General features: G+C 43.0%; 27 non-coding genes across 27 annotated transcripts; 11 read left to right on the top strand and 16 right to left on the bottom strand.

Moving 5' to 3' along the window:
• Positions 1 to 516: 516 nt before the first annotated feature.
• On the bottom strand, positions 517 to 626 carry TRNAL-CAA (transfer RNA leucine (anticodon CAA)). Its single transcript has 2 exons — positions 589 to 626; positions 517 to 562 (listed from the first exon to the last, which is right to left on the bottom strand). It is a non-coding gene; the product is annotated as a tRNA-Leu (tRNA).
• A 1,504-nt stretch (positions 627 to 2,130) lies between these two features.
• On the bottom strand, positions 2,131 to 2,240 carry TRNAL-CAA (transfer RNA leucine (anticodon CAA)). Its single transcript has 2 exons — positions 2,203 to 2,240; positions 2,131 to 2,176 (listed from the first exon to the last, which is right to left on the bottom strand). It is a non-coding gene; the product is annotated as a tRNA-Leu (tRNA).
• Positions 2,241 to 2,517: 277 nt separating this feature from the next.
• Positions 2,518 to 2,590, top strand: TRNAQ-UUG (transfer RNA glutamine (anticodon UUG)). The gene has a single exon. It is a non-coding gene; the product is annotated as a tRNA-Gln (tRNA).
• A 1,154-nt stretch (positions 2,591 to 3,744) lies between these two features.
• Positions 3,745 to 3,854, bottom strand: TRNAL-CAA (transfer RNA leucine (anticodon CAA)). The gene is made up of 2 exons: positions 3,817 to 3,854; positions 3,745 to 3,783 (listed from the first exon to the last, which is right to left on the bottom strand). It is a non-coding gene; the product is annotated as a tRNA-Leu (tRNA).
• Positions 3,855 to 4,131: 277 nt separating this feature from the next.
• Positions 4,132 to 4,204, top strand: TRNAR-UCG (transfer RNA arginine (anticodon UCG)). The gene has a single exon. It is a non-coding gene; the product is annotated as a tRNA-Arg (tRNA).
• A 1,154-nt stretch (positions 4,205 to 5,358) lies between these two features.
• Positions 5,359 to 5,468, bottom strand: TRNAL-CAA (transfer RNA leucine (anticodon CAA)). Its single transcript has 2 exons — positions 5,431 to 5,468; positions 5,359 to 5,404 (listed from the first exon to the last, which is right to left on the bottom strand). It is a non-coding gene; the product is annotated as a tRNA-Leu (tRNA).
• A 277-nt stretch (positions 5,469 to 5,745) lies between these two features.
• Positions 5,746 to 5,818, top strand: TRNAR-UCG (transfer RNA arginine (anticodon UCG)). The gene has a single exon. It is a non-coding gene; the product is annotated as a tRNA-Arg (tRNA).
• Positions 5,819 to 6,972: 1,154 nt separating this feature from the next.
• On the bottom strand, positions 6,973 to 7,082 carry TRNAL-CAA (transfer RNA leucine (anticodon CAA)). Its single transcript has 2 exons — positions 7,045 to 7,082; positions 6,973 to 7,018 (listed from the first exon to the last, which is right to left on the bottom strand). It is a non-coding gene; the product is annotated as a tRNA-Leu (tRNA).
• A 277-nt stretch (positions 7,083 to 7,359) lies between these two features.
• TRNAR-UCG (transfer RNA arginine (anticodon UCG)) lies at positions 7,360 to 7,432 on the top strand. The gene has a single exon. It is a non-coding gene; the product is annotated as a tRNA-Arg (tRNA).
• A 1,154-nt stretch (positions 7,433 to 8,586) lies between these two features.
• Positions 8,587 to 8,696, bottom strand: TRNAL-UAA (transfer RNA leucine (anticodon UAA)). Its single transcript has 2 exons — positions 8,659 to 8,696; positions 8,587 to 8,632 (listed from the first exon to the last, which is right to left on the bottom strand). It is a non-coding gene; the product is annotated as a tRNA-Leu (tRNA).
• A 277-nt stretch (positions 8,697 to 8,973) lies between these two features.
• Positions 8,974 to 9,046, top strand: TRNAR-UCG (transfer RNA arginine (anticodon UCG)). Its single transcript has one exon. It is a non-coding gene; the product is annotated as a tRNA-Arg (tRNA).
• A 1,154-nt stretch (positions 9,047 to 10,200) lies between these two features.
• Positions 10,201 to 10,310, bottom strand: TRNAL-CAA (transfer RNA leucine (anticodon CAA)). Its single transcript has 2 exons — positions 10,273 to 10,310; positions 10,201 to 10,246 (listed from the first exon to the last, which is right to left on the bottom strand). It is a non-coding gene; the product is annotated as a tRNA-Leu (tRNA).
• A 277-nt stretch (positions 10,311 to 10,587) lies between these two features.
• Positions 10,588 to 10,660, top strand: TRNAR-UCG (transfer RNA arginine (anticodon UCG)). Its single transcript has one exon. It is a non-coding gene; the product is annotated as a tRNA-Arg (tRNA).
• A 1,154-nt stretch (positions 10,661 to 11,814) lies between these two features.
• Positions 11,815 to 11,924, bottom strand: TRNAL-CAA (transfer RNA leucine (anticodon CAA)). Its single transcript has 2 exons — positions 11,887 to 11,924; positions 11,815 to 11,860 (listed from the first exon to the last, which is right to left on the bottom strand). It is a non-coding gene; the product is annotated as a tRNA-Leu (tRNA).
• A 1,504-nt stretch (positions 11,925 to 13,428) lies between these two features.
• Positions 13,429 to 13,538, bottom strand: TRNAL-CAA (transfer RNA leucine (anticodon CAA)). The gene is made up of 2 exons: positions 13,501 to 13,538; positions 13,429 to 13,474 (listed from the first exon to the last, which is right to left on the bottom strand). It is a non-coding gene; the product is annotated as a tRNA-Leu (tRNA).
• A 277-nt stretch (positions 13,539 to 13,815) lies between these two features.
• On the top strand, positions 13,816 to 13,888 carry TRNAR-UCG (transfer RNA arginine (anticodon UCG)). Its single transcript has one exon. It is a non-coding gene; the product is annotated as a tRNA-Arg (tRNA).
• A 1,154-nt stretch (positions 13,889 to 15,042) lies between these two features.
• On the bottom strand, positions 15,043 to 15,152 carry TRNAL-CAA (transfer RNA leucine (anticodon CAA)). The gene is made up of 2 exons: positions 15,115 to 15,152; positions 15,043 to 15,088 (listed from the first exon to the last, which is right to left on the bottom strand). It is a non-coding gene; the product is annotated as a tRNA-Leu (tRNA).
• Positions 15,153 to 16,656: 1,504 nt separating this feature from the next.
• TRNAL-CAA (transfer RNA leucine (anticodon CAA)) lies at positions 16,657 to 16,766 on the bottom strand. Its single transcript has 2 exons — positions 16,729 to 16,766; positions 16,657 to 16,702 (listed from the first exon to the last, which is right to left on the bottom strand). It is a non-coding gene; the product is annotated as a tRNA-Leu (tRNA).
• Positions 16,767 to 17,043: 277 nt separating this feature from the next.
• TRNAE-UUC (transfer RNA glutamic acid (anticodon UUC)) lies at positions 17,044 to 17,117 on the top strand. Its single transcript has one exon. It is a non-coding gene; the product is annotated as a tRNA-Glu (tRNA).
• Positions 17,118 to 18,271: 1,154 nt separating this feature from the next.
• TRNAL-CAA (transfer RNA leucine (anticodon CAA)) lies at positions 18,272 to 18,381 on the bottom strand. Its single transcript has 2 exons — positions 18,344 to 18,381; positions 18,272 to 18,317 (listed from the first exon to the last, which is right to left on the bottom strand). It is a non-coding gene; the product is annotated as a tRNA-Leu (tRNA).
• A 277-nt stretch (positions 18,382 to 18,658) lies between these two features.
• TRNAR-UCG (transfer RNA arginine (anticodon UCG)) lies at positions 18,659 to 18,731 on the top strand. Its single transcript has one exon. It is a non-coding gene; the product is annotated as a tRNA-Arg (tRNA).
• A 1,154-nt stretch (positions 18,732 to 19,885) lies between these two features.
• On the bottom strand, positions 19,886 to 19,995 carry TRNAL-CAA (transfer RNA leucine (anticodon CAA)). Its single transcript has 2 exons — positions 19,958 to 19,995; positions 19,886 to 19,931 (listed from the first exon to the last, which is right to left on the bottom strand). It is a non-coding gene; the product is annotated as a tRNA-Leu (tRNA).
• A 277-nt stretch (positions 19,996 to 20,272) lies between these two features.
• On the top strand, positions 20,273 to 20,345 carry TRNAR-UCG (transfer RNA arginine (anticodon UCG)). The gene has a single exon. It is a non-coding gene; the product is annotated as a tRNA-Arg (tRNA).
• A 1,154-nt stretch (positions 20,346 to 21,499) lies between these two features.
• TRNAL-CAA (transfer RNA leucine (anticodon CAA)) lies at positions 21,500 to 21,609 on the bottom strand. The gene is made up of 2 exons: positions 21,572 to 21,609; positions 21,500 to 21,545 (listed from the first exon to the last, which is right to left on the bottom strand). It is a non-coding gene; the product is annotated as a tRNA-Leu (tRNA).
• Positions 21,610 to 23,113: 1,504 nt separating this feature from the next.
• On the bottom strand, positions 23,114 to 23,223 carry TRNAL-CAA (transfer RNA leucine (anticodon CAA)). The gene is made up of 2 exons: positions 23,186 to 23,223; positions 23,114 to 23,159 (listed from the first exon to the last, which is right to left on the bottom strand). It is a non-coding gene; the product is annotated as a tRNA-Leu (tRNA).
• Positions 23,224 to 23,500: 277 nt separating this feature from the next.
• On the top strand, positions 23,501 to 23,573 carry TRNAR-UCG (transfer RNA arginine (anticodon UCG)). The gene has a single exon. It is a non-coding gene; the product is annotated as a tRNA-Arg (tRNA).
• A 1,154-nt stretch (positions 23,574 to 24,727) lies between these two features.
• TRNAL-CAA (transfer RNA leucine (anticodon CAA)) lies at positions 24,728 to 24,837 on the bottom strand. The gene is made up of 2 exons: positions 24,800 to 24,837; positions 24,728 to 24,773 (listed from the first exon to the last, which is right to left on the bottom strand). It is a non-coding gene; the product is annotated as a tRNA-Leu (tRNA).
• Between the last annotated feature and the right edge of the window lie 866 nt (positions 24,838 to 25,703).

The following is a 25,703-nucleotide window of genomic DNA, read 5'->3' as shown; positions in this document are numbered from 1 at the left end:
CACTGCAATTGGTTTTCTTGCAACCTGAACTCTTTTCAAGGAAGGGTCCGTTGAAATTTCAACAAATGAGTCTTGTCAGAAGAGGGAATAACCCCACCTCTTTCACCAAAGGTCAGAACATACAGGGAAGACCTGTAAGTTATTGCCAAAACCTATCTCCTGAGTTCGGTCTCCTTACATATTTGTCACTTTACCTGTACACTAACCTTTTAAGATTTAGCAAAACAAATTGCCTCCAAAGCTTCTGATCCTGATGAAGTGAACTAGAAGAGAAGATGAGCTAACCCATATGACTGTAGGTGTGCCAAAGGGGATGGAATTTGTCAGTTTGTAAAACGTGTGTTAGAAAGCTTGTAGAAAAAAGTCGGCCTTGTTCCTTTTCTGCGAGATTTTCCAAAAGTCCATGTGAGGTTGCTGTTGAGAAGGCCCTTTGAAGAGCCTAGTAAATGAAAAGACCCAAGAGCTTGTTTTGGCAGGCCTGACCAATGTGCCATGATGGACAAAGTGAAAAAGCTCTGTCAGAAGTGGGATTTGAACCCACACCTCCATTCAGAGACCAGAAGGCCCATGAGAAGGGAAGAGAAGCCTCTTGAGTCTGGCGCCTTAGACCACTCGGCCATCCTGACAAGCGGTGTACTATGTACCCATGCAGCTGGCACAATGACTATACTTAACAGAGAAGAGACAACCACAAACTTAGCCTAGAAGACTTCATGAACACTGCAAGGTATGTTTTTTTCTCTGAAAACACTCATCAAACTGCCATTTTGGATCACTGCAATACCTTAGACAGCAATGTCATGTGCCTGCTCTAACAAATGAAATCCTTTGTGCTCCTTGAGCGTCTTTTCCTATGCGGTGGCTGTTTCCAGTGGAAAATGGTTTCTTCATAAAGAGGCATGAGACCGCGTGGCCTAATGGATAAGGCGTCTGACTTCGGATCAGAAGATTGAGGGTTTGAGTCCCCTCGTGGTTGTTGAGCTCTGTTCTTGTCACTTCTGTAGAGTATTTGCTCCTCTTGTTGTAAATGTCCTCGGAGACTTTGCAAAAGCCTGTGCTTCCTCACTCATGCTTATCATTCAATCCCTGCCCTTGACTGTTTACAGCTACAAAGGTGGCTGCTTTTGCTGAGCTTTCACCACAATGTCAATGACGCTAACTCTTTTCTTACAACTTGTGCAAGTCCCAGCAAAGTTTTTACATCAACCTCAAATAAACACTGCTAGTCCACACTGGGATTCTAACCTTTGCCTTACTTTGAACCCAATACCCTGATGGACCTGGGAAGAGACTCTAAGTAAACAAGATGACCCAGGGTTCAAACATTCATGGTGGCATCTCCCTTTTTGCTAAGCATTTTGTTTACTAACATGAGAAAATTAATTTCCTATATGATTTAGGAAATCCTTGTCTGCAATTCTGCTGTAAGCCAGACTTTTACAATGGTGCAGACACAGCATGTCAAGTGGCACGATGCGATTCCTTCTTGTTGCAAGCTCAACAATTTCAAAAGGTTGCCTCGGTTCCCAATTTATATGAAGAGTTCTTGCCTGAAATTTGGAAAGTATGTCTGTCATTTCCTCTGAAAAGATATGATCCACACCGCAAATGGAACACTGCAATTGGTTTTCTTGCAACCTGAACTCTTTTCAAGGAAGGGTCCGTTGAAATTTCAACAAATGAGTCTTGTCAGAAGAGGGAATAACCCCACCTCTTTCACCAAAGGTCAGAACATACAGGGAAGACCTGTAAGTTATTGCCAAAACCTATCTCCTGAGTTCGGTCTCCTTACATATTTGTCACTTTACCTGTACACTAACCTTTTAAGATTTAGCAAAACAAATTGCCTCCAAAGCTTCTGATCCTGATGAAGTGAACTAGAAGAGAAGATGAGCTAACCCATATGACTGTAGGTGTGCCAAAGGGGATGGAATTTGTCAGTTTGTAAAACGTGTGTTAGAAAGCTTGTAGAAAAAAGTAGGCCTTGTTCCTTTTCTGCGAGATTTTCCAAAAGTCCATGTGAGGTTGCTGTTGAGAAGGCCCTTTGAAGAGCCTAGTAAATGAAAAGACCCAAGAGCTTGTTTTGGCAGGCCTGACCAATGTGCCATGATGGACAAAGTGAAAAAGCTCTGTCAGAAGTGGGATTTGAACCCACGCCTCCATTCGGAGACCTGAAGGCCCATGAGAAGGGAAGAGAAGCCTCTTGAGTCTGGCGCCTTAGACCACTCGGCCATCCTGACAAGCGGTGTACTATGTACCCATGCAGCTGGCACAATGACTATACTTAACAGAGAAGAGACAACCACAAACTTAGCCTAGAAGACTTCATGAACACTGCAAGGCATGTTTTTTTCTCTGAAAACACTCATCAAACTGCCATTTTGGATCACTGCAATACCTTAGACAGCAATGTCATGTGCCTGCTCTAACAAATGAAATCCTTTGTGCTCCTTGAGCGTCTTTTCCTATGCGGTGGCTGTTTCCAGTGGAAAATGGTTTCTTCATAAAAAGGCATGAGACCGCGTGGCCTAATGGATAAGGCGTCTGACTTTGGATCAGAAGATTGAGGGTTTGAGTCCCTTTGTGGTCGTTGAGCTCTGTTCTTGTCACTTCTGTAGAGTATTTGCTCCTCTTGTTGTAAATGTCCTCGGAGACTTTGCAAAAGCCTGTGCTTCCTCACTCATGCTTATCATTCAATCCCTGCCCTTGACTGTTTACAGCTACAAAGGTGGCTGCTTTTGCTGAGCTTTCACCACAATGTCAATGACGCTAACTCTTTTCTTACAACTTGTGCAAGTCCCAGCAAAGTTTTTACATCAACCTCAAATAAACACTGCTAGTCCACACTGGGATTCTAACCTTTGCCTTACTTTGAACCCAATACCCTGATGGACCTGGGAAGAGACTCTAAGTAAACTATATGACCCAGGGTTCAAACATTCATGGTGGCATCTCCCTTTCTGCTAAGCATTTTGTTTACTAACATGAGAAAATTAATTTCCTATATGATTTAGGAAATCCTTGTCTGCAATTCTGCTGTAAGCCAGACTTTTACAAAGGTGCAGACACAGCATGTCAAGTGGCACGATGCGATTCCTTCTTGTTGCAAGCTCAACAATTTCAAAAGGTTGCCTCGGTTCCCAATTTATATGAAGAGTTCTTGCCTGAAATTTGGAAAGTATGTCTGTCATTTCCTCTGAAAAGATATGATCCACACCGCAAATGGAACACTGCAATTGGTTTTCTTGCAACCTGAACTCTTTTCAAGGAAGGGTCCGTTGAAATTTCAACAAATGAGTCTTGTCAGAAGAGGGAATAACCCCACCTCTTTCACCAAAGGTCAGAACATACAGGGAAGACCTGTAAGTTATTGCCAAAACCTATCTCCTGAGTTCGGTCTCCTTACATATTTGTCACTTTACCTGTACACTAACCTTTTAAGATTTAGCAAAACAAATTGCCTCCAAAGCTTCTGATCCTGATGAAGTGAACTAGAAGAGAAGATGAGCTAACCCATATGACTGTAGGTGTGCCAAAGGGGATGGAATTTGTCAGTTTGTAAAACGTGTGTTAGAAAGCTTGTAGAAAAAAGTCGGCCTTGTTCCTTTTCTGCGAGATTTTCCAAAACTCCATGTGAGGTTGCTGTTGAGAAGGCCCTTTGAAGAGCCTAGTAAATGAAAAGACCCAAGAGCTTGTTTTGGCAGGCCTGACCAATGTGCCATGATGGACAAAGTGAAAAAGCTCTGTCAGAAGTGGGATTTGAACCCACGCCTCCATTCAGAAACCAAAAGGCCCATGAGAAGGGAAGAGAAGCCTCTTGAGTCTGGCGCCTTAGACCACTCGGCCATCCTGACAAGCGGTGTACAATGAACCCATGCAGCTGGCACAATGACTATACTTAACAGAGAAGAGACAACCACAAACTTAGCCTAGAAGACTTCATGAACACTGCAAGGCATGTTTTTTTCTCTGAAAACACTCATCAAACTGCCATTTTGGATCACTGCAATACCTTAGACAACAATGTCATGTGCCTGCTCTAACAAATGAAATCCTTTGTGCTCCTTGAGCGTCTTTTCCTATGCGGTGGCTGTTTCCAGTGGAAAATGGTTTCTTCATAAAGAGGCATGAGACCGTGTGGCCTAATGGATAAGGCGTCTGACTTCGGATTAGAAGATTGAGGGTTCGTGTCCCTTCGTGGTCATTGAGCTCTGTTCTTGTCACTTCAGTACAGTATTTGCTCATCTTGTTGTAAATGTCCTCGGAGACTTTGCAAAAGCCTGTGCTTCCTCACTCATGCTTATCATTCAATCCCTGCCCTTGACTGTTTACAGCTACAAAGGTGGCTGCTTTTGCTGAGCTTTCACCACAATGTCAATGACGCTAACTCTTTTCTTACAACTTGTGCAAGTCCCAGCAAAGTTTTTACATCAACCTCAAATAAACACTGCTAGTCCACACTGGGATTCTAACCTTTGCCTTACTTTGAACCCAATACCCTGATGGACCTGGGAAGAGACTCTAAGTAAACAATATGACCCAGGGTTCAAACATTCATGGTGGCATCTCCCTTTCTGCTAAGCATTTTGTTTACTAAGATGAGAAAATTAATTTCCTATATGATTTAGGAAATCCTTGTCTGCAATTCTGCTGTAAGCCAGACTTTTACAAAGGTGCAGACACAGCATGTCAAGTGGCACGATGCGATTCCTTCTTGTTGCAAGCTCAACAATTTCAAAAGGTTGCCTCGGTTCCCAATTTATATGAAGAGTTCTTGCCTGAAATTTGGAAAGTATGTCTGTCATTTCCTCTGAAAAGATATGATCCACACCGCAAATGGAACACTGCAATTGGTTTTCTTGCAACCTGAACTCTTTTCAAGGAAGGGTCCGTTGAAATTTCAACAAATGAGTCTTGTCAGAAGAGGGAATAACCCCACCTCTTTCACCAAAGGTCAGAACATACAGGGAAGACCTGTAAGTTATTGCCAAAACCTATCTCCTGAGTTCGGTCTCCTTACATATTTGTCACTTTACCTGTACACTAACCTTTTAAGATTTAGCAAAACAAATTGCCTCCAAAGCTTCTGATCCTGATGAAGTGAACTAGAAGAGAAGATGAGCTAACCCATATGACTGTAGGTGTGCCAAAGGGGATGGAATTTGTCAGTTTGTAAAACGTGTGTTAGAAAGCTTGTAGAAAAAAGTCGGCCTTGTTCCTTTTCTGCGAGATTTTCCAAAAGTCCATGTGAGGTTGCTGTTGAGAAGGCCCTTTGAAGAGCCTAGTAAATGAAAAGACCCAAGAGCTTGTTTTGGCAGGCCTGACCAATGTGCCATGATGGACAAAGTGAAAAAGCTCTGTCAGAAGTGGGATTTGAACCCACGCCTCCATTCGGAGACCAGAAGGCCCATGAGAAGGGAAGAGAAGCCTCTTGAGTCTGGCGCCTTAGACCACTCGGCCATCCTGACAAGCGGTGTACTATGTACCCATGCAGCTGGCACAATGACTATACTTAACAGAGAAGAGACAACCACAAACTTAGCCTAGAAGACTTCATGAACACTGCAAGGCATGTTTTTTTCTCTGAAAACACTCATCAAACTGCCATTTTGGATCACTGCAATACCTTAGACAGCAATGTCATGTGCCTGCTCTAACAAATGAAATCCTTTGTGCTCCTTGAGCGTCTTTTCCTATGCGGTGGCTGTTTCCAGTGGAAAATGGTTTCTTCATAAAGAGGCATGAGACCGCGTGGCCTAATGGATAAGGCGTCTGACTTCGGATCAGAAGATTGAGGGTTTGAGTCCCTTTGTGGTCGTTGAGCTCTGTTCTTGTCACTTCTGTAGAGTATTTGCTCCTCTTGTTGTAAATGTCCTCGGAGACTTTGCAAAAGCCTGTGCTTCCTCACTCATGCTTATCATTCAATCCCTGCCCTTGACTGTTTACAGCTACAAAGGTGGCTGCTTTTGCTGAGCTTTCACCACAATGTCAATGACGCTAACTCTTTTCTTACAACTTGTGCAAGTCCCAGCAAAGTTTTTACATCAACCTCAAATAAACACTGCTAGTCCACACTGGGATTCTAACCTTTGCCTTACTTTGAACCCAATACCCTGATGGACCTGGGAAGAGACTCTAAGTAAACTATATGGCCTAGGGTTCAAACATTCATGGTGGCATCTCCCTTTCTGCTAAGCATTTTGTTTACTAACATGAGAAAATTAATTTCCTATATGATTTAGGAAATCCTTGTCTGCAATTCTGCTGTAAGCCAGACTTTTACAAAGGTGCAGACACAGCATGTCAAGTGGCACGATGCGATTCCTTCTTGTTGCAAGCTCAACAATTTCAAAAGGTTGCCTCGGTTCCCAATTTATATGAAGAGTTCTTGCCTGAAATTTGGAAAGTATGTCTGTCATTTCCTCTGAAAAGATATGATCCACACCGCAAATGGAACACTGCAATTGGTTTTCTTGCAACCTGAACTCTTTTCAAGGAAGGGTCCGTTGAAATTTCAACAAATGAGTCTTGTCAGAAGAGGGAATAACCCCACCTCTTTCACCAAAGGTCAGAACATACAGGGAAGACCTGTAAGTTATTGCCAAAACCTATCTCCTGAGTTCGGTCTCCTTACATATTTGTCACTTTACCTGTACACTAACCTTTTAAGATTTAGCAAAACAAATTGCCTCCAAAGCTTCTGATCCTGATGAAGTGAACTAGAAGAGAAGATGAGCTAACCCATATGACTGTAGGTGTGCCAAAGGGGATGGAATTTGTCAGTTTGTAAAACGTGTGTTAGAAAGCTTGTAGAAAAAAGTCGGCCTTGTTCCTTTTCTGCGAGATTTTCCAAAAGTCCATGTGAGGTTGCTGTTGAGAAGGCCCTTTGAAGAGCCTAGTAAATGAAAAGACCCAAGAGCTTGTTTTGGCAGGCCTGACCAATGTGCCATGATGGACAAAGTGAAAAAGCTCTGTCAGAAGTGGGATTTGAACCCACGCCTCCATTCAGAGACCAGAAGGCCCATGAGAAGGGAAGAGAAGCCTCTTGAGTCTGGCGCCTTAGACCACTCGGCCATCCTGACAAGCGGTGTACTATGTACCCATGCAGCTGGCACAATGACTATACTTAACAGAGAAGAGAAAACCACAAACTTAGCCTAGAAGACTTCATGAACACTGCAAGGCATGTTTTTTTCTCTGAAAACACTCATCAAACTGCCATTTTGGATCACTGCAATACCTTAGACAGCAATGTCATGTGCCTGCTCTAACAAATGAAATCCTTTGTGCTCCTTGAGCGTCTTTTCCTATGCGGTGGCTGTTTCCAGTGGAAAATGGTTTCTTCATAAAGAGGCATGAGACCGCGTGGCCTAATGGATAAGGCGTCTGACTTCGGATCAGAAGATTGAGGGTTTGAGTCCCTTCGTGGTCGTTGAGCTCTGTTCTTGTCACTTCTGTAGAGTATTTGCTCCTCTTGTTGTAAATGTCCTCGGAAACTTTGCAAAAGCCTGTGCTTCCTCACTCATGCTTATCATTCAATCCCTGCCCTTGACTGTTTACAGCTACAAAGGTGGCTGTTTTTGCTGAGCTTTCACCACAATGTCAATGACGCTAACTCTTTTCTTACAACTTGTGCAAGTCCCAGCAAAGTTTTTACATCAACCTCAAATAAACACTGCTAGTCCACACTGGGATTCTAACCTTTGCCTTACTTTGAACCCAATTCCCTGATGGACCTTGGAAGAGACTCTAAGTAAACAATATGACCCAGGGTTCAAACATTCATGGTGGCATCTCCCTTTCTGCTAAGCATTTTGTTTACTAACATGAGAAAATTAATTTCCTATATGATTTAGGAAATCCTTGTCTGCAATTCTGCTGTAAGCCAGACTTTTACAAAGGTGCAGACACAGCATGTCAAGTGGCACGATGCGATTCCTTCTTGTTGCAAGCTCAACAATTTCAAAAGGTTGCCTCGGTTCCCAATTTATATGAAGAGTTCTTGCCTGAAATTTGGAAAGTATGTCTGTCATTTCCTCTGAAAAGATATGATCCACACCGCAAATGGAACACTGCAATTGGTTTTCTTGCAACCTGAACTCTTTTCAAGGAAGGGTCCGTTGAAATTTCAACAAATGAGTCTTGTCAGAAGAGGGAATAACCCCACCTCTTTCACCAAAGGTCAGAACATACAGGGAAGACCTGTAAGTTATTGCCAAAACCTATCTCCTGAGTTCGGTCTCCTTACATATTTGTCACTTTACCTGTACACTAACCTTTTAAGATTTAGCAAAACAAATTGCCTCCAAAGCTTCTGATCCTGATGAAGTGAACTAGAAGAGAAGATGAGCTAACCCATATGACTGTAGGTGTGCCAAAGGGGATGGAATTTGTCAGTTTGTAAAACGTGTGTTAGAAAGCTTGTAGAAAAAAGTCGGCCTTGTTCCTTTTCTGCGAGATTTTCCAAAAGTCCATGTGAGGTTGCTGTTGAGAAGGCCCTTTGAAGAGCCTAGTAAATGAAAAGACCCAAGAGCTTGTTTTGGCAGGCCTGACCAATGTGCCATGATGGACAAAGTGAAAAAGCTCTGTCAGAAGTGGGATTTGAACCCACGCCTCCATTCGGAGACCAGAAGGCCCATGAGAAGGGAAGAGAAGCCTCTTAAGTCTGGCGCCTTAGACCACTCGGCCATCCTGACAAGCGGTGTACTATGTACCCATGCAGCTGGCACAATGACTATACTTAACAGAGAAGAGACAACCACAAACTTAGCCTAGAAGACTTCATGAACACTGCAAGGCATGTTTTTTTCTCTGAAAACACTCATCAAACTGCCATTTTGGATCACTGCAATACCTTAGACAGCAATGTCATGTGCCTGCTCTAACAAATGAAATCCTTTGTGCTCCTTGAGCGTCTTTTCCTATGCGGTGGCTGTTTCCAGTGGAAAATGGTTTCTTCATAAAGAGGCATGAGACCGCGTGGCCTAATGGATAAGGCGTCTGACTTCGGATCAGAAGATTGAGGGTTTGAGTCCCTTTGTGGTCGTTGAGCTCTGTTCTTGTCACTTCTGTAGAGTATTTGCTCCTCTTGTTGTAAATGTCCTCGGAGACTTTGCAAAAGCCTGTGCTTCCTCACTCATGCTTATCATTCAATCCCTGCCCTTGACTGTTTACAGCTACAAAGGTGGCTTCTTTTGCTGAGCTTTCACCACAATGTCAATGACGCTAACTCTTTTCTTACAACTTGTGCAAGTCCCAGCAAAGTTTTTACATCAACCTCAAATAAACACTGCTAGTCCACACTGGGATTCTAACCTTTGCCTTACTTTGAACCCAATACCCTGATGGACCTGGGAAGAGACTCTAAGTAAACTATATGACCCAGGGTTCAAACATTCATGGTGGCATCTCCCTTTCTGCTAAGCATTTTGTTTACTAACATGAGAAAATTAATTTCCTATATGATTTAGGAAATCCTTGTCTGCAATTCTGCTGTAAGCCAGACTTTTACAAAGGTGCAGACACAGCATGTCAAGTGGCACGATGCGATTCCTTCTTGTTGCAAGCTCAACAATTTCAAAAGGTTGCCTCGGTTCCCAATTTATATGAAGAGTTCTTGCCTGAAATTTGGAAAGTATGTCTGTCATTTCCTCTGAAAAGATATGATCCACACCGCAAATGGAACACTGCAATTGGTTTTCTTGCAACCTGAACTCTTTTCAAGGAAGGGTCCGTTGAAATTTCAACAAATGAGTCTTGTCAGAAGAGGGAATAACCCCACCTCTTTCACCAAAGGTCAGAACATACAGGGAAGACCTGTAAGTTATTGCCAAAACCTATCTCCTGAGTTCGGTCTCCTTACATATTTGTCACTTTACCTGTACACTAACCTTTTAAGATTTAGCAAAACAAATTGCCTCCAAAGCTTCTGATCCTGATGAAGTGAACTAGAAGAGAAGATGAGCTAACCCATATGACTGTAGGTGTGCCAAAGGGGATGGAATTTGTCAGTTTGTAAAACGTGTGTTAGAAAGCTTGTAGAAAAAAGTCGGCCTTGTTCCTTTTCTGCGAGATTTTCCAAAAGTCCATGTGAGGTTGCTGTTGAGAAGGCCCTTTGAAGAGCCTAGTAAATGAAAAGACCCAAGAGCTTGTTTTGGCAGGCCTGACCAATGTGCCATGATGGACAAAGTGAAAAAGCTCTGTCAGAAGTGGGATTTGAACCCACGCCTCCATTCAGAGACCAGAAGGCCCATGAGAAGGGAAGAGAAGCCTCTTGAGTCTGGCGCCTTAGACCACTCGGCCATCCTGACAAGCGGAGTACTATGTACCCATGCAGCTGGCACAATGACTATACTTAACAGAGAAGAGAAAACCACAAACTTAGCCTAGAAGACTTCATGAACACTGCAAGGCATGTTTTTTTCTCTGAAAACACTCATCAAACTGCCATTTTGGATCACTGCAATACCTTAGACAGCAATGTCATGTGCCTGCTCTAACAAATGAAATCCTTTGTGCTCCTTGAGCGTCTTTTCCTATGCGGTGGCTGTTTCCAGTGGAAAATGGTTTCTTCATAAAGAGGCATGAGACCGCGTGGCCTAATGGATAAGGCGTCTGACTTCGGATCAGAAGATTGAGGGTTTGAGTCCCTTCGTGGTCGTTGAGCTCTGTTCTTGTCACTTCTGTAGAGTATTTGCTCCTCTTGTTGTAAATGTCCTCGGAAACTTTGCAAAAGCCTGTGCTTCCTCACTCATGCTTATCATTCAATCCCTGCCCTTGACTGTTTACAGCTACAAAGGTGGCTGTTTTTGCTGAGCTTTCACCACAATGTCAATGACGCTAACTCTTTTCTTACAACTTGTGCAAGTCCCAGCAAAGTTTTTACATCAACCTCAAATAAACACTGCTAGTCCACACTGGGATTCTAACCTTTGCCTTACTTTGAACCCAATTCCCTGATGGACCTTGGAAGAGACTCTAAGTAAACTATATGACCCAGGGTTCAAACATTCATGGTGGCATCTCCCTTTCTGCTAAGCATTTTGTTTACTAACATGAGAAAATTAATTTCCTATATGATTTAGGAAATCCTTGTCTGCAATTCTGCTGTAAGCCAGACTTTTACAAAGGTGCAGACACAGCATGTCAAGTGGCACGATGCGATTCCTTCTTGTTGCAAGCTCAACAATTTCAAAAGGTTGCCTCGGTTCCCAATTTATATGAAGAGTTCTTGCATGAAAATTGGAAAGTATGTCTGTCATTTCCTCTGAAAAGATATGATCCACACCGCAAATGGAACACTGCAATTGGTTTTCTTGCAACCTGAACTCTTTTCAAGGAAGGGTCCGTTGAAATTTCAACAAATGAGTCTTGTCAGAAGAGGGAATAACCCCACCTCTTTCACCAAAGGTCAGAACATACAGGGAAGACCTGTAAGTTATTGCCAAAACCTATCTCCTGAGTTCGGTCTCCTTACATATTTGTCACTTTACCTGTACACTAACCTTTTAAGATTTAGCAAAACAAATTGCCTCCAAAGCTTCTGATCCTGATGAAGTGAACTAGAAGAGAAGATGAGCTAACCCATATGACTGTAGGTGTGCCAAAGGGGATGGAATTTGTCAGTTTGTAAAACGTGTGTTAGAAAGCTTGTAGAAAAAAGTCGGCCTTGTTCCTTTTCTGCGAGATTTTCCAAAAGTCCATGTGAGGTTGCTGTTGAGAAGGCCCTTTGAAGAGCCTAGTAAATGAAAAGACCCAAGAGCTTGTTTTGGCAGGCCTGACCAATGTGCCATGATGGACAAAGTGAAAAAGCTCTGTCAGAAGTGGGATTTGAACCCACGCCTCCATTCAGAGACCAGAAGGCCCATGAGAAGGGAAGAGAAGCCTCTTGAGTCTGGCACCTTAGACCACTCGGCCATCCTGACAAGCGGTGTACTATGTACCCATGCAGCTGGCACAATGACTATACTTAACAGAGAAGAGACAACCACAAACTTAGCCTAGAAGACTTCATGAACACTGCAAGGCATGTTTTTTTCTCTGAAAACACTCATCAAATTGCCATTTTGGATCACTGCAATACCTTAGACAGCAATGTCATGTGCCTGCTCTAACAAATGAAATCCTTTGTGCTCCTTGAGCGTCTTTTCCTATGCGGTGGCTGTTTCCAGTGGAAAATGGTTTCTTCATAAAGAGGCATGAGACCGCGTGGCCTAATGGCTAAGGCGTCTGACTTCAGATCAGAAGATTGAGGGTTTGAGTCCCTTTGTGGTCGGTGAGCTCTGTTCTTGTCACTTCTGTAGAGTATTTGCTCCTCTTGTTGTAAATGTCCTCGGAAACTTTGCAAAAGCCTGTGCTTCCTCACTCATGCTTATCATTCAATCCCTGCCCTTGACTGTTTACAGCTACAAAGGTGGCTGTTTTTGCTGAGCTTTCACCACAATGTCAATGACGCTAACTCTTTTCTTACAACTTGTGCAAGTCCCAGCAAAGTTTTTACATCAACCTCAAATAAACACTGCTAGTCCACACTGGGATTCTAACCTTTGCCTTACTTTGAACCCAATACCCTGATGGACCTGGGAAGAGACTCTAAGTAAACTATATGACCCAGGGTTCAAACATTCATGGTGGCATCTCCCTTTCTGCTAAGCATTTTGTTTACTAACATGAGAAAATTAATTTCCTATATGATTTAGGAAATCCTTGTCTGCAATTCTGCTGTAAGCCAGACTTTTACAAAGGTGCAGACACAGCATGTCAAGTGGCACGATGCGATTCCTTCTTGTTGCAAGCTCAACAATTTCAAAAGGTTGCCTCGGTTCCCAATTTATATGAAGAGTTCTTGCCTGAAATTTGGAAAGTATGTCTGTCATTTCCTCTGAAAAGATATGATCCACACCGCAAATGGAACACTGCAATTGGTTTTCTTGCAACCTGAACTCTTTTCAAGGAAGGGTCCGTTGAAATTTCAACAAATGAGTCTTGTCAGAAGAGGGAATAACCCCACCTCTTTCACCAAAGGTCAGAACATACAGGGAAGACCTGTAAGTTATTGCCAAAACCTATCTCCTGAGTTCGGTCTCCTTACATATTTGTCACTTTACCTGTACACTAACCTTTTAAGATTTAGCAAAACAAATTGCCTCCAAAGCTTCTGATCCTGATGAAGTGAACTAGAAGAGAAGATGAGCTAACCCATATGACTGTAGGTGTGCCAAAGGGGATGGAATTTGTCAGTTTGTAAAACGTGTGTTAGAAAGCTTGTAGAAAAAAGTCGGCCTTGTTCCTTTTCTGCGAGATTTTCCAAAAGTCCATGTGAGGTTGCTGTTGAGAAGGCCCTTTGAAGAGCCTAGTAAATGAAAAGACCCAAGAGCTTGTTTTGGCAGGCCTGACCAATGTGCCATGATGGACAAAGTGAAAAAGCTCTGTCAGAAGTGGGATTTGAACCCACGCCTCCATTCGGAGACCAGAAGGCCCATGAGAAGGGAAGAGAAGCCTCTTGAGTCTGGCGCCTTAGACCACTCGGCCATCCTGACAAGCAGTGTACTATGTACCCATGCAGCTGGCACAATGACTATACTTAACAGAGAAGAGACAACCACAAACTTAGCCTAGAAGACTTCATGAACACTGCAAGGCATGGTTTTTTTTCTGAAAACACTCATCAAACTGCCATTTTGGATCACTGCAATACCTTAGACAGCAATGTCATGTGCCTGCTCTAACAAATGAAATCCTTTGTGCTCCTTGAGCGTCTTTTCCTATGCGGTGGCTGTTTCCAGTGGAAAATGGTTTCTTCATAAAGAGGCATGAGACCGCGTGGCCTAATGGATAAGGCGTCTGACTTCGGATCAGAAGATTGAGGGTTCGAGTCCCTTCGTGGTCGTTGAGCTCTGTTCTTGTCACTTCTGTAGAGTATTTGCTCCTCTTGTTGTAAATGTCCTCGGAGACTTTGCAAAAGCCTGTGCTTCCTCACTCATGCTTATCATTCAATCCCTGCCCTTGACTGTTTACAGCTACAAAGGTGGCTGCTTTTGCTGAGCTTTCACCACAATGTCAATGACGCTAACTCTTTTCTTACAACTTGTGCAAGTCCCAGCAAAGTTTTTACATCAACCTCAAATAAACACTGCTAGTCCACACTGGGATTCTAACCTTTGCCTTACTTTGAACCCAATTCCCTGATGGACCTTGGAAGAGACTCTAAGTAAACTATATGACCCAGGGTTCAAACATTCATGGTGGCATCTCCCTTTCTGCTAAGCATTTTGTTTACTAACATGAGAAAATTAATTTCCTATATGATTTAGGAAATCCTTGTCTGCAATTCTGCTGTAAACCAGACTTTTACAAAGGTGCAGACACAGCATGTCAAGTGGCACGATGCGATTCCTTCTTGTTGCAAGCTCAACAATTTCAAAAGGTTGCCTCGGTTCCCAATTTATATGAAGAGTTCTTGCCTGAAATTTGGAAAGTATGTCTGTCATTTCCTCTGAAAAGATATGATCCACACCGCAAATGGAACACTGCAATTGGTTTTCTTGCAACCTGAACTCTTTTCAAGGAAGGGTCCGTTGAAATTTCAACAAATGAGTCTTGTCAGAAGAGGGAATAACCCCACCTCTTTCACCAAAGGTCAGAACATACAGGGAAGACCTGTAAGTTATTGCCAAAACCTATCTCCTGAGTTCGGTCTCCTTACATATTTGTCACTTTACCTGTACACTAACCTTTTAAGATTTAGCAAAACAAATTGCCTCCAAAGCTTCTGATCCTGATGAAGTGAACTAGAAGAGAAGATGAGCTAACCCATATGACTGTAGGTGTGCCAAAGGGGATGGAATTTGTCAGTTTGTAAAACGTGTGTTAGAAAGCTTGTAGAAAAAAGTCGGCCTTGTTCCTTTTCTGCGAGATTTTCCAAAAGTCCATGTGAGGTTGCTGTTGAGAAGGCCCTTTGAAGAGCCTAGTAAATGAAAAGACCCAAGAGCTTGTTTTGGCAGGCCTGACCAATGTGCCATGATGGACAAAGTGAAAAAGCTCTGTCAGAAGTGGGATTTGAACCCACGCCTCCATTCGGAGACCAGAAGGCCCATGAGAAGGGAAGAGAAGCCTCTTGAGTCTGGCGCCTTAGACCACTCGGCCATCCTGACAAGTGGTGTACTATGTACCCATGCAGCTGGCACAATGACTATACTTAACAGAGAAGAGACAACCACAAACTTAGCCTAGAAGACTTCATGAACACTGCAAGGCATGTTTTTTTCTCTGAAAACACTCATCAAACTGCCATTTTGGATCACTGCAATACCTTAGACAGCAATGTCATGTGCCTGCTCTAACAAATGAAATCCTTTGTGCTCCTTGAGCGTCTTTTCCTATGCGGTGGCTGTTTCCAGTGGAAAATGGTTTCTTCATAAAGAGGCATGAAACCGCGTGGCCTAATGGATAAGGCGTCTGACTTCGGATCAGAAGATTGAGGGTTCGAGTCCCTTTGTTGTTGTTGAGCTCTGTTCTTGTCACTTCTGTAAAGTATTTGCTCCTCTTGTTGTAAATGTCCTCGGAGACTTTGCAAAAGCCTGTGCTTCCTCACTCATGCTTATCATTCAATCCCTGCCCTTGACTGTTTACAGCTACAAAGGTGGCTGCTTTTGCTGAGCTTTCACCACAATGTCAATGACGCTAACTCTTTTCTTACAACTTGTGCAAGTCCCAGCAAAGTTTTTACATCAACCTCAAATAAACACTGCTAGTCCACACTGGGATTCTAACCTTTGCCTTACTTTGAACCCAATACCCTGATGGACCTGGGAAGAGACTCTAAGTAAACTATATGACCCAGGGTTCAAACATTCATGGTGGCATCTCCCTTTCTGCTAAGCATTTTGTTTACTAACATGAGAAAATTAATTTCCTATATGATTTAGGAAATCCTTGTCTGCAATTCTGCTGTAAGCCAGACTTTTACAAAGGTGCAGACACAGCATGTCAAGTGGCACGATGCGATTCCTTCTTGTTGCAAGCTCAACAATTTCAAAAGGTTGCCTCGGTTCCCAATTTATATGAAGAGTTCTTGCCTGAAATTTGGAAAGTATGTCTGTCATTTCCTCTGAAAAGATATGATCCACACCGCAAATGGAACACTGCAATTGGTTTTCTTGCAACCTGAACTCTTTTCAAGGAAGGGTCCGTTGAAATTTCAACAAATGAGTCTTGTCAGAAGAGGGAATAACCCCACCTCTTTCACCAAAGGTCAGAACATACAGGGAAGACCTGTAAGTTATTGCCAAAACCTATCTCCTGAGTTCGGTCTCCTTACATATTTGTCACTTTACCTGTACACTAACCTTTTAAGATTTAGCAAAACAAATTGCCTCCAAAGCTTCTGATCCTGATGAAGTGAACTAGAAGAGAAGATGAGCTAACCCATATGACTGTAGGTGTGCCAAAGGGGATGGAATTTGTCAGTTTGTAAAACGTGTGTTAGAAAGCTTGTAGAAAAAAGTCGGCCTTGTTCCTTTTCTGCGAGATTTTCCAAAAGTCCATATGAGGTTGCTGTTGAGAAGGCCCTTTGAAGAGCCTAGTAAATGAAAAGACCCAAGAGCTTGTTTTGGCAGGCCTGACCAATGTGCCATGATGGACAAAGTGAAAAAGCTCTGTCAGAAGTGGGATTTGAACCCACGCCTCCATTCGGAGACCAGAAGGCCCATGAGAAGGGAAGAGAAGCCTCTTGAGTCTGGCGCCTTAGACCACTTGGCCATCCTGACAAGCAGTGTACTATGTACCCATGCAGCTGGCACAATGACTATACTTAACAGAGAAGAGACAACCACAAACTTAGCCTAGAAGACTTCATGAACACTGCAAGGCATGTTTTTTTTTCTGAAAACACTCATCAAACTGCCATTTTGGATCACTGCAATACCTTAGACAGCAATGTCATGTGCCTGCTCTAACAAATGAAATCCTTTGTGCTCCTTGAGCGTCTTTTCCTATGCGGTGGCTGTTTCCAGTGGAAAATGGTTTCTTCATAAAGAGGCATGAGACCGCGTGGCCTAATGGATAAGGCGTCTGACTTTCGGATCAGAAGATTGAGGGTTCGAGTCCCTTCGTGGTCGTTGAGCTCTGTTCTTGTCACTTCTGTAGAGTATTTGCTCCTCTTGTTGTAAATGTCCTCGGAGACTTTGCAAAAGCCTGTGCTTCCTCACTCATGCTTATCATTCAATCCCTGCCCTTGACTGTTTACAGCTACAAAGGTGGCTGCTTTTGCTGAGCTTTCACCACAATGTCAATGACGCTAACTCTTTTCTTACAACTTGTGCAAGTCCCAGCAAAGTTTTTACATCAACCTCAAATAAACACTGCTAGTCCACACTGGGATTCTAACCTTTGCCTTACTTTGAACCCAATTCCCTGATGGACCTTGGAAGAGACTCTAAGTAAACTATATGACCCAGGGTTCAAACATTCATGGTGGCATCTCCCTTTCTGCTAAGCATTTTGTTTACTAACATGAGAAAATTAATTTCCTATATGATTTAGGAAATCCTTGTCTGCAATTCTGCTGTAAGCCAGACTTTTACAAAGGTGCAGACACAGCATGTCAAGTGGCACGATGCGATTCCTTCTTGTTGCAAGCTCAACAATTTCAAAAGGTTGCCTCGGTTCCCAATTTATATGAAGAGTTCTTGCCTGAAATTTGGAAAGTATGTCTGTCATTTCCTCTGAAAAGATATGATCCACACCGCAAATGGAACACTGCAATTGGTTTTCTTGCAACCTGAACTCTTTTCAAGGAAGGGTCCGTTGAAATTTCAACAAATGAGTCTTGTCAGAAGAGGGAATAACCCCACCTCTTTCACCAAAGGTCAGAACATACAGGGAAGACCTGTAAGTTATTGCCAAAACCTATCTCCTGAGTTCGGTCTCCTTACATATTTGTCACTTTACCTGTACACTAACCTTTTAAGATTTAGCAAAACAAATTGCCTCCAAAGCTTCTGATCCTGATGAAGTGAACTAGAAGAGAAGATGAGCTAACCCATATGACTGTAGGTGTGCCAAAGGGGATGGAATTTGTCAGTTTGTAAAACGTGTGTTAGAAAGCTTGTAGAAAAAAGTCGGCCTTGTTCCTTTTCTGCGAGATTTTCCAAAAGTCCATGTGAGGTTGCTGTTGAGAAGGCCCTTTGAAGAGCCTAGTAAATGAAAAGACCCAAGAGCTTGTTTTGGCAGGCCTGACCAATGTGCCATGATGGACAAAGTGAAAAAGCTCTGTCAGAAGTGGGATTTGAACCCACGCCTCCATTCGGAGACCAGAAGGCCCATGAGAAGGGAAGAGAAGCCTCTTGAGTCTGGCGCCTTAGACCACTCGGCCATCCTGACAAGTGGTGTACTATGTTCCCATGCAGCTGGCACAATGACTATACTTAACAGAGAAGAGACAACCACAAACTTAGCCTAGAAGACTTCATGAACACTGCAAGGCATGTTTTTTTCTCTGAAAACACTCATCAAACTGCCATTTTGGATCACTGCAATACCTTAGACAGCAATGTCATGTGCCTGCTCTAACAAATGAAATCCTTTGTGCTCCTTGAGCGTCTTTTCCTATGCGGTGGCTGTTTCCAGTGGAAAATGGTTTCTTCATAGAGAGGCATGAGACCGCGTGGCCTAATGGATAAGGCGTCTGACTTCGGATCAGAAGATTGAGGGTTCGAGTCCCTTCGTGGTCGTTGAGCTCTGTTCTTGTCACTTCTGTAGAGTATTTGCTCCTCTTGTTGTAAATGTCCTCGGAGACTTTGCAAAAGCCTGTGCTTCCTCACTCATGCTTATCATTCAATCCCTGCCCTTGACTGTTTACAGCTACAAAGGTGGCTGCTTTTGCTGAGCTTTCACCACAATGTCAATGACGCTAACTCTTTTCTTACAACTTGTGCAAGTCCCAGCAAAGTTTTTACATCAACCTCAAATAAACACTGCTAGTCCACACTGGGATTCTAACCTTTGCCTTACTTTGAACCCAATTCCCTGATGGACCTTGGAAGAGACTCTAAGTAAACTATATGACCCAGGGTTCAAACATTCATGGTGGCATCTCCCTTTCTGCTAAGCATTTTGTTTACTAACATGAGAAAATTAATTTCCTATATGATTTAGGAAATCCTTGTCTGCAATTCTGCTGTAAACCAGACTTTTACAAAGGTGCAGACACAGCATGTCAAGTGGCACGATGCGATTCCTTCTTGTTGCAAGCTCAACAATTTCAAAAGGTTGCCTCGGTTCCCAATTTATATGAAGAGTTCTTGCCTGAAATTTGGAAAGTATGTCTGTCATTTCCTCTGAAAAGATATGATCCACACCGCAAATGGAACACTGCAATTGGTTTTCTTGCAACCTGAACTCTTTTCAAGGAAGGGTCCGTTGAAATTTCAACAAATGAGTCTTGTCAGAAGAGGGAATAACCCCACCTCTTTCACCAAAGGTCAGAACATACAGGGAAGACCTGTAAGTTATTGCCAAAACCTATCTCCTGAGTTCGGTCTCCTTACATATTTGTCACTTTACCTGTACACTAACCTTTTAAGATTTAGCAAAACAAATTGCCTCCAAAGCTTCTGATCCTGATGAAGTGAACTAGAAGAGAAGATGAGCTAACCCATATGACTGTAGGTGTGCCAAAGGGGATGGAATTTGTCAGTTTGTAAAACGTGTGTTAGAAAGCTTGTAGAAAAAAGTCGGCCTTGTTCCTTTTCTGCGAGATTTTCCAAAAGTCCATGTGAGGTTGCTGTTGAGAAGGCCCTTTGAAGAGCCTAGTAAATGAAAAGACCCAAGAGCTTGTTTTGGCAGGCCTGACCAATGTGCCATGATGGACAAAGTGAAAAAGCTCTGTCAGAAGTGGGATTTGAACCCACGCCTCCATTCGGAGACCAGAAGGCCCATGAGAAGGGAAGAGAAGCCTCTTGAGTCTGGCGCCTTAGACCACTCGGCCATCCTGACAAGTGGTGTACTATGTTCCCATGCAGCTGGCACAATGACTATACTTAACAGAGAAGAGACAACCACAAACTTAGCCTAGAAGACTTCATGAACACTGCAAGGCATGTTTTTTTCTCTGAAAACACTCATCAAACTGCCATTTTGGATCACTGCAATACCTTAGACAGCAATGTCATGTGCCTGCTCTAACAAATGAAATCCTTTGTGCTCCTTGAGCGTCTTTTCCTATGCGGTGGCTGTTTCCAGTGGAAAATGGTTTCTTCATAGAGAGGCATGAGACCGCGTGGCCTAATGGATAAGGCGTCTGACTTCGGATCAGAAGATTGAGGGTTCGAGTCCCTTCGTGGTCGTTGAGCTCTGTTCTTGTCACTTCTGTAGAGTATTTGCTCCTCTTGTTGTAAATGTCCTCGGAGACTTTGCAAAAGCCTGTGCTTCCTCACTCATGCTTATCATTCAATCCCTGCCCTTGACTGTTTACAGCTACAAAGGTGGCTGCTTTTGCTGAGCTTTCACCACAATGTCAATGACGCTAACTCTTTTCTTACAACTTGTGCAAGTCCCAGCAAAGTTTTTACATCAACCTCAAATAAACACTGCTAGTCCACACTGGGATTCTAACCTTTGCCTTACTTTGAACCCAATTCCCTGATGGACCTTGGAAGAGACTCTAAGTAAACTATATGACCCAGGGTTCAAACATTCATGGTGGCATCTCCCTTTCTGCTAAGCATTTTGTTTACTAACATGAGAAAATTAATTTCCTATATGATTTAGGAAATCCTTGTCTGCAATTCTGCTGTAAGCCAGACTTTTACAAAGGTGCAGACACAGCATGTCAAGTGGCACGATGCGATTCCTTCTTGTTGCAAGCTCAACAATTTCAAAAGGTTGCCTCGGTTCCCAATTTATATGAAGAGTTCTTGCCTGAAATTTGGAAAGTATGTCTGTCATTTCCTCTGAAAAGATATGATCCACACCGCAAATGGAACACTGCAATTGGTTTTCTTGCAACCTGAACTCTTTTCAAGGAAGGGTCCGTTGAAATTTCAACAAATGAGTCTTGTCAGAAGAGGGAATAACCCCACCTCTTTCACCAAAGGTCAGAACATACAGGGAAGACCTGTAAGTTATTGCCAAAACCTATCTCCTGAGTTCGGTCTCCTTACATATTTGTCACTTTACCTGTACACTAACCTTTTAAGATTTAGCAAAACAAATTGCCTCCAAAGCTTCTGATCCTGATGAAGTGAACTAGAAGAGAAGATGAGCTAACCCATATGACTGTAGGTGTGCCAAAGGGGATGGAATTTGTCAGTTTGTAAAACGTGTGTTAGAAAGCTTGTAGAAAAAAGTCGGCCTTGTTCCTTTTCTGCGAGATTTTCCAAAAGTCCATGTGAGGTTGCTGTTGAGAAGGCCCTTTGAAGAGCCTAGTAAATGAAAAGACCCAAGAGCTTGTTTTGGCAGGCCTGACCAATGTGCCATGATGGACAAAGTGAAAAAGCTCTGTCAGAAGTGGGATTTGAACCCACGCCTCCATTCAGAGACCAGAAGGCCCATGAGAAGGGAAGAGAAGCCTCTTGAGTCTGGCGCCTTAGACCACTCGGCCATCCTGACAAGCGGTGTACTATGTACCCATGCAGCTGGCACAATGACTATACTTAACAGAGAAGAGACAACCACAAACTTAGCCTAGAAGACTTCATGAACACTGCAAGGCATGTTTTTTTCTCTGAAAACACTCATCAAACTGCCATTTTGGATCACTGCAATACCTTAGACAGCAATGTCATGTGCCTGCTCTAACAAATGAAATCCTTTGTGCTCCTTGAGCGTCTTTTCCTATGCGGTGGCTGTTTCCAGTATAAAATGGTTTCTTCATAAAGAGGCATGAGACCGCGTGGCCTAATGGATAAGGCGTCTGACTTCAGATCAGAAGATTGAGGGTTTGAGTCCCTTTGTGGTCGGTGAGCTCTGTTCTTGTCACTTCTGTAGAGTATTTGCTCCTCTTGTTGTAAATGTCCTCGGAAACTTTGCAAAAGCCTGTGCTTCCTCACTCATGCTTATCATTCAATCCCTGCCCTTGACTGTTTACAGCTACAAAGGTGGCTGTTTTTGCTGAGCTTTCACCACAATGTCAATGACGCTAACTCTTTTCTTACAACTTGTGCAAGTCCCAGCAAAGTTTTTACATCAACCTCAAATAAACACTGCTAGTCCACACTGGGATTCTAACCTTTGCCTTACTTTGAACCCAATACCCTGATGGACCTGGGAAGAGACTCTAAGTAAACTATATGACCCAGGGTTCAAACATTCATGGTGGCATCTCCCTTTCTGCTAAGCATTTTGTTTACTAACATGAGAAAATTAATTTCCTATATGATTTAGGAAATCCTTGTCTGCAATTCTGCTGTAAGCCAGACTTTTACAAAGGTGCAGACACAGCATGTCAAGTGGCACGATGCGATTCCTTCTTGTTGCAAGCTCAACAATTTCAAAAGGTTGCCTCGGTTCCCAATTTATATGAAGAGTTCTTGCCTGAAATTTGGAAAGTATGTCTGTCATTTCCTCTGAAAAGATATGATCCACACCGCAAATGGAACACTGCAATTGGTTTTCTTGCAACCTGAACTCTTTTCAAGGAAGGGTCCGTTGAAATTTCAACAAATGAGTCTTGTCAGAAGAGGGAATAACCCCACCTCTTTCACCAAAGGTCAGAACATACAGGGAAGACCTGTAAGTTATTGCCAAAACCTATCTCCTGAGTTCGGTCTCCTTACATATTTGTCACTTTACCTGTACACTAACCTTTTAAGATTTAGCAAAACAAATTGCCTCCAAAGCTTCTGATCCTGATGAAGTGAACTAGAAGAGAAGATGAGCTAACCCATATGACTGTAGGTGTGCCAAAGGGGATGGATTTTGTCAGTTTGTAAAACGTGTGTTAGAAAGCTTGTAGAAAAAAGTCGGCCTTGTTCCTTTTCTGCGAGATTTTCCAAAAGTCCATGTGAGGTTGCTGTTGAGAAGGCCCTTTGAAGAGCCTAGTAAATGAAAAGACCCAAGAGCTTGTTTTGGCAGGCCTGACCAATGTGCCATGATGGACAAAGTGAAAAAGCTCTGTCAGAAGTGGGATTTGAACCCACACCTCCATTCGGAGACCAGAAGGCCCATGAGAAGGGAAGAGAAGCCTCTTGAATCTGGCGCCTTAGACCACTCAGCCATCCTGACAAGCTGTGTACTATGTACCCATGCAGCTGGCACAATGACTATACTTAACAGAGAAGAGACAACCACAAACTTAGCCTAGAAGACTTCATGAACACTGCAAGGCATGGTTTTTTTTCTGAAAACACTCATCAAACTGCCATTTTGGATCACTGCAATACCTTAGACAGCAATGTCATGTGCCTGCTCTAACAAATGAAATCCTTTGTGCTCCTTGAGCGTCTTTTCCTATGCGGTGGCTGTTTCCAGTGGAAAATGGTTTCTTCATAAAGAGGCATGAGACCGCGTGGCCTAATGGATAAGGCATCTGACTTCGGATCAGAAGATTGAGGGTTCGAGTCCCTTCGTGGTCGTTGAGCTCTGTTCTTGTCACTTCTGTAGAGTATTTGCTCCTCTTGTTGTAAATGTCCTCGGAGACTTTGCAAAAGCCTGTGCTTCCTCACTCATGCTTATCATTCAATCCCTGCCCTTGACTGTTTACAGCTACAAAGGTGGCTGCTTTTGCTGAGCTTTCACCACAATGTCAATGACGCTAACTCTTTTCTTACAACTTGTGCAAGTCCCAGCAAAGTTTTTACATCAACCTCAAATAAACACTGCTAGTCCACACTGGGATTCTAACCTTTGCCTTACTTTGAACCCAATTCCCTGATGGACCTTGGAAGAGACTCTAAGTAAACTATATGACCCAGGGTTCAAACATTCATGGTGGCATCTCCCTTTCTGCTAAGCATTTTGTTTTCTAACATGAGAAAATTAATTTCCTATATGATTTAGGAAATCCTTGTCTGCAATTCTGCTGTAAACCAGACTTTTACAAAGGTGCAGACACAGCATGTCAAGTGGCACGATGCGATTCCTTCTTGTTGCAAGCTCAACAATTTCAAAAGGTTGCCTCGGTTCCCAATTTATATGAAGAGTTCTTGCCTGAAATTTGGAAAGTATGTCTGTCATTTCCTCTGAAAAGATATGATCCACACCGCAAATGGAACACTGCAATTGGTTTTCTTGCAACCTGAACTCTTTTCAAGGAAGGGTCCGTTGAAATTTCAACAAATGAGTCTTGTCAGAAGAGGGAATAACCCCACCTCTTTCACCAAAGGTCAGAACATACAGGGAAGACCTGTAAGTTATTGCCAAAACCTATCTCCTGAGTTCGGTCTCCTTACATATTTGTCACTTTACCTGTACACTAACCTTTTAAGATTTAGCAAAACAAATTGCCTCCAAAGCTTCTGATCCTGATGAAGTGAACTAGAAGAGAAGATGAGCTAACCCATATGACTGTAGGTGTGCCAAAGGGGATGGAATTTGTCAGTTTGTAAAACGTGTGTTAGAAAGCTTGTAGAAAAAAGTCGGCCTTGTTCCTTTTCTGCGAGATTTTCCAAAAGTCCATGTGAGGTTGCTGTTGAGAAGGCCCTTTGAAGAGCCTAGTAAATGAAAAGACCCAAGAGCTTGTTTTGGCAGGCCTGACCAATGTGCCATGATGGACAAAGTGAAAAAGCTCTGTCAGAAGTGGGATTTGAACCCACGCCTCCATTCGGAGACCAGAAGGCCCATGAGAAGGGAAGAGAAGCCTCTTGAGTCTGGCGCCTTAGACCACTCGGCCATCCTGACAAGTGGTGTACTATGTACCCATGCAGCTGGCACAATGACTATACTTAACAGAGAAGAGACAACCACAAACTTAGCCTAGAAGACTTCATGAACACTGCAAGGCATGTTTTTTTCTCTGAAAACACTCATCAAACTGCCATTTTGGATCACTGCAATACCTTAGACAGCAATGTCATGTGCCTGCTCTAACAAATGAAATCCTTTGTGCTCCTTGAGCGTCTTTTCCTATGCGGTGGCTGTTTCCAGTGGAAAATGGTTTCTTCATAAAGAGGCATGAAACCGCGTGGCCTAATGGATAAGGCGTCTGACTTCGGATCAGAAGATTGAGGGTTCGAGTCCCTTTGTTGTTGTTGAGCTCTGTTCTTGTCACTTCTGTAAAGTATTTGCTCCTCTTGTTGTAAATGTCCTCGGAGACTTTGCAAAAGCCTGTGCTTCCTCACTCATGCTTATCATTCAATCCCTGCCCTTGACTGTTTACAGCTACAAAGGTGGCTGCTTTTGCTGAGCTTTCACCACAATGTCAATGACGCTAACTCTTTTCTTACAACTTGTGCAAGTCCCAGCAAAGTTTTTACATCAACCTCAAATAAACACTGCTAGTCCACACTGGGATTCTAACCTTTGCCTTACTTTGAACCCAATACCCTGATGGACCTGGGAAGAGACTCTAAGTAAACTATATGACCCAGGGTTCAAACATTCATGGTGGCATCTCCCTTTCTGCTAAGCATTTTGTTTACTAACATGAGAAAATTAATTTCCTATATGATTTAGGAAATCCTTGTCTGCAATTCTGCTGTAAGCCAGACTTTTACAAAGGTGCAGACACAGCATGTCAAGTGGCACGATGCGATTCCTTCTTGTTG

Source organism: Hyperolius riggenbachi, chromosome 8, assembly GCF_040937935.1.
Source record: "Hyperolius riggenbachi isolate aHypRig1 chromosome 8, aHypRig1.pri, whole genome shotgun sequence".
Taxonomy (NCBI): Eukaryota; Metazoa; Chordata; class Amphibia; order Anura; family Hyperoliidae; genus Hyperolius; species Hyperolius riggenbachi.
Note: the sequence above shows the minus strand (reverse complement) of the source record. Positions and strands in the feature narration are given on the sequence as shown.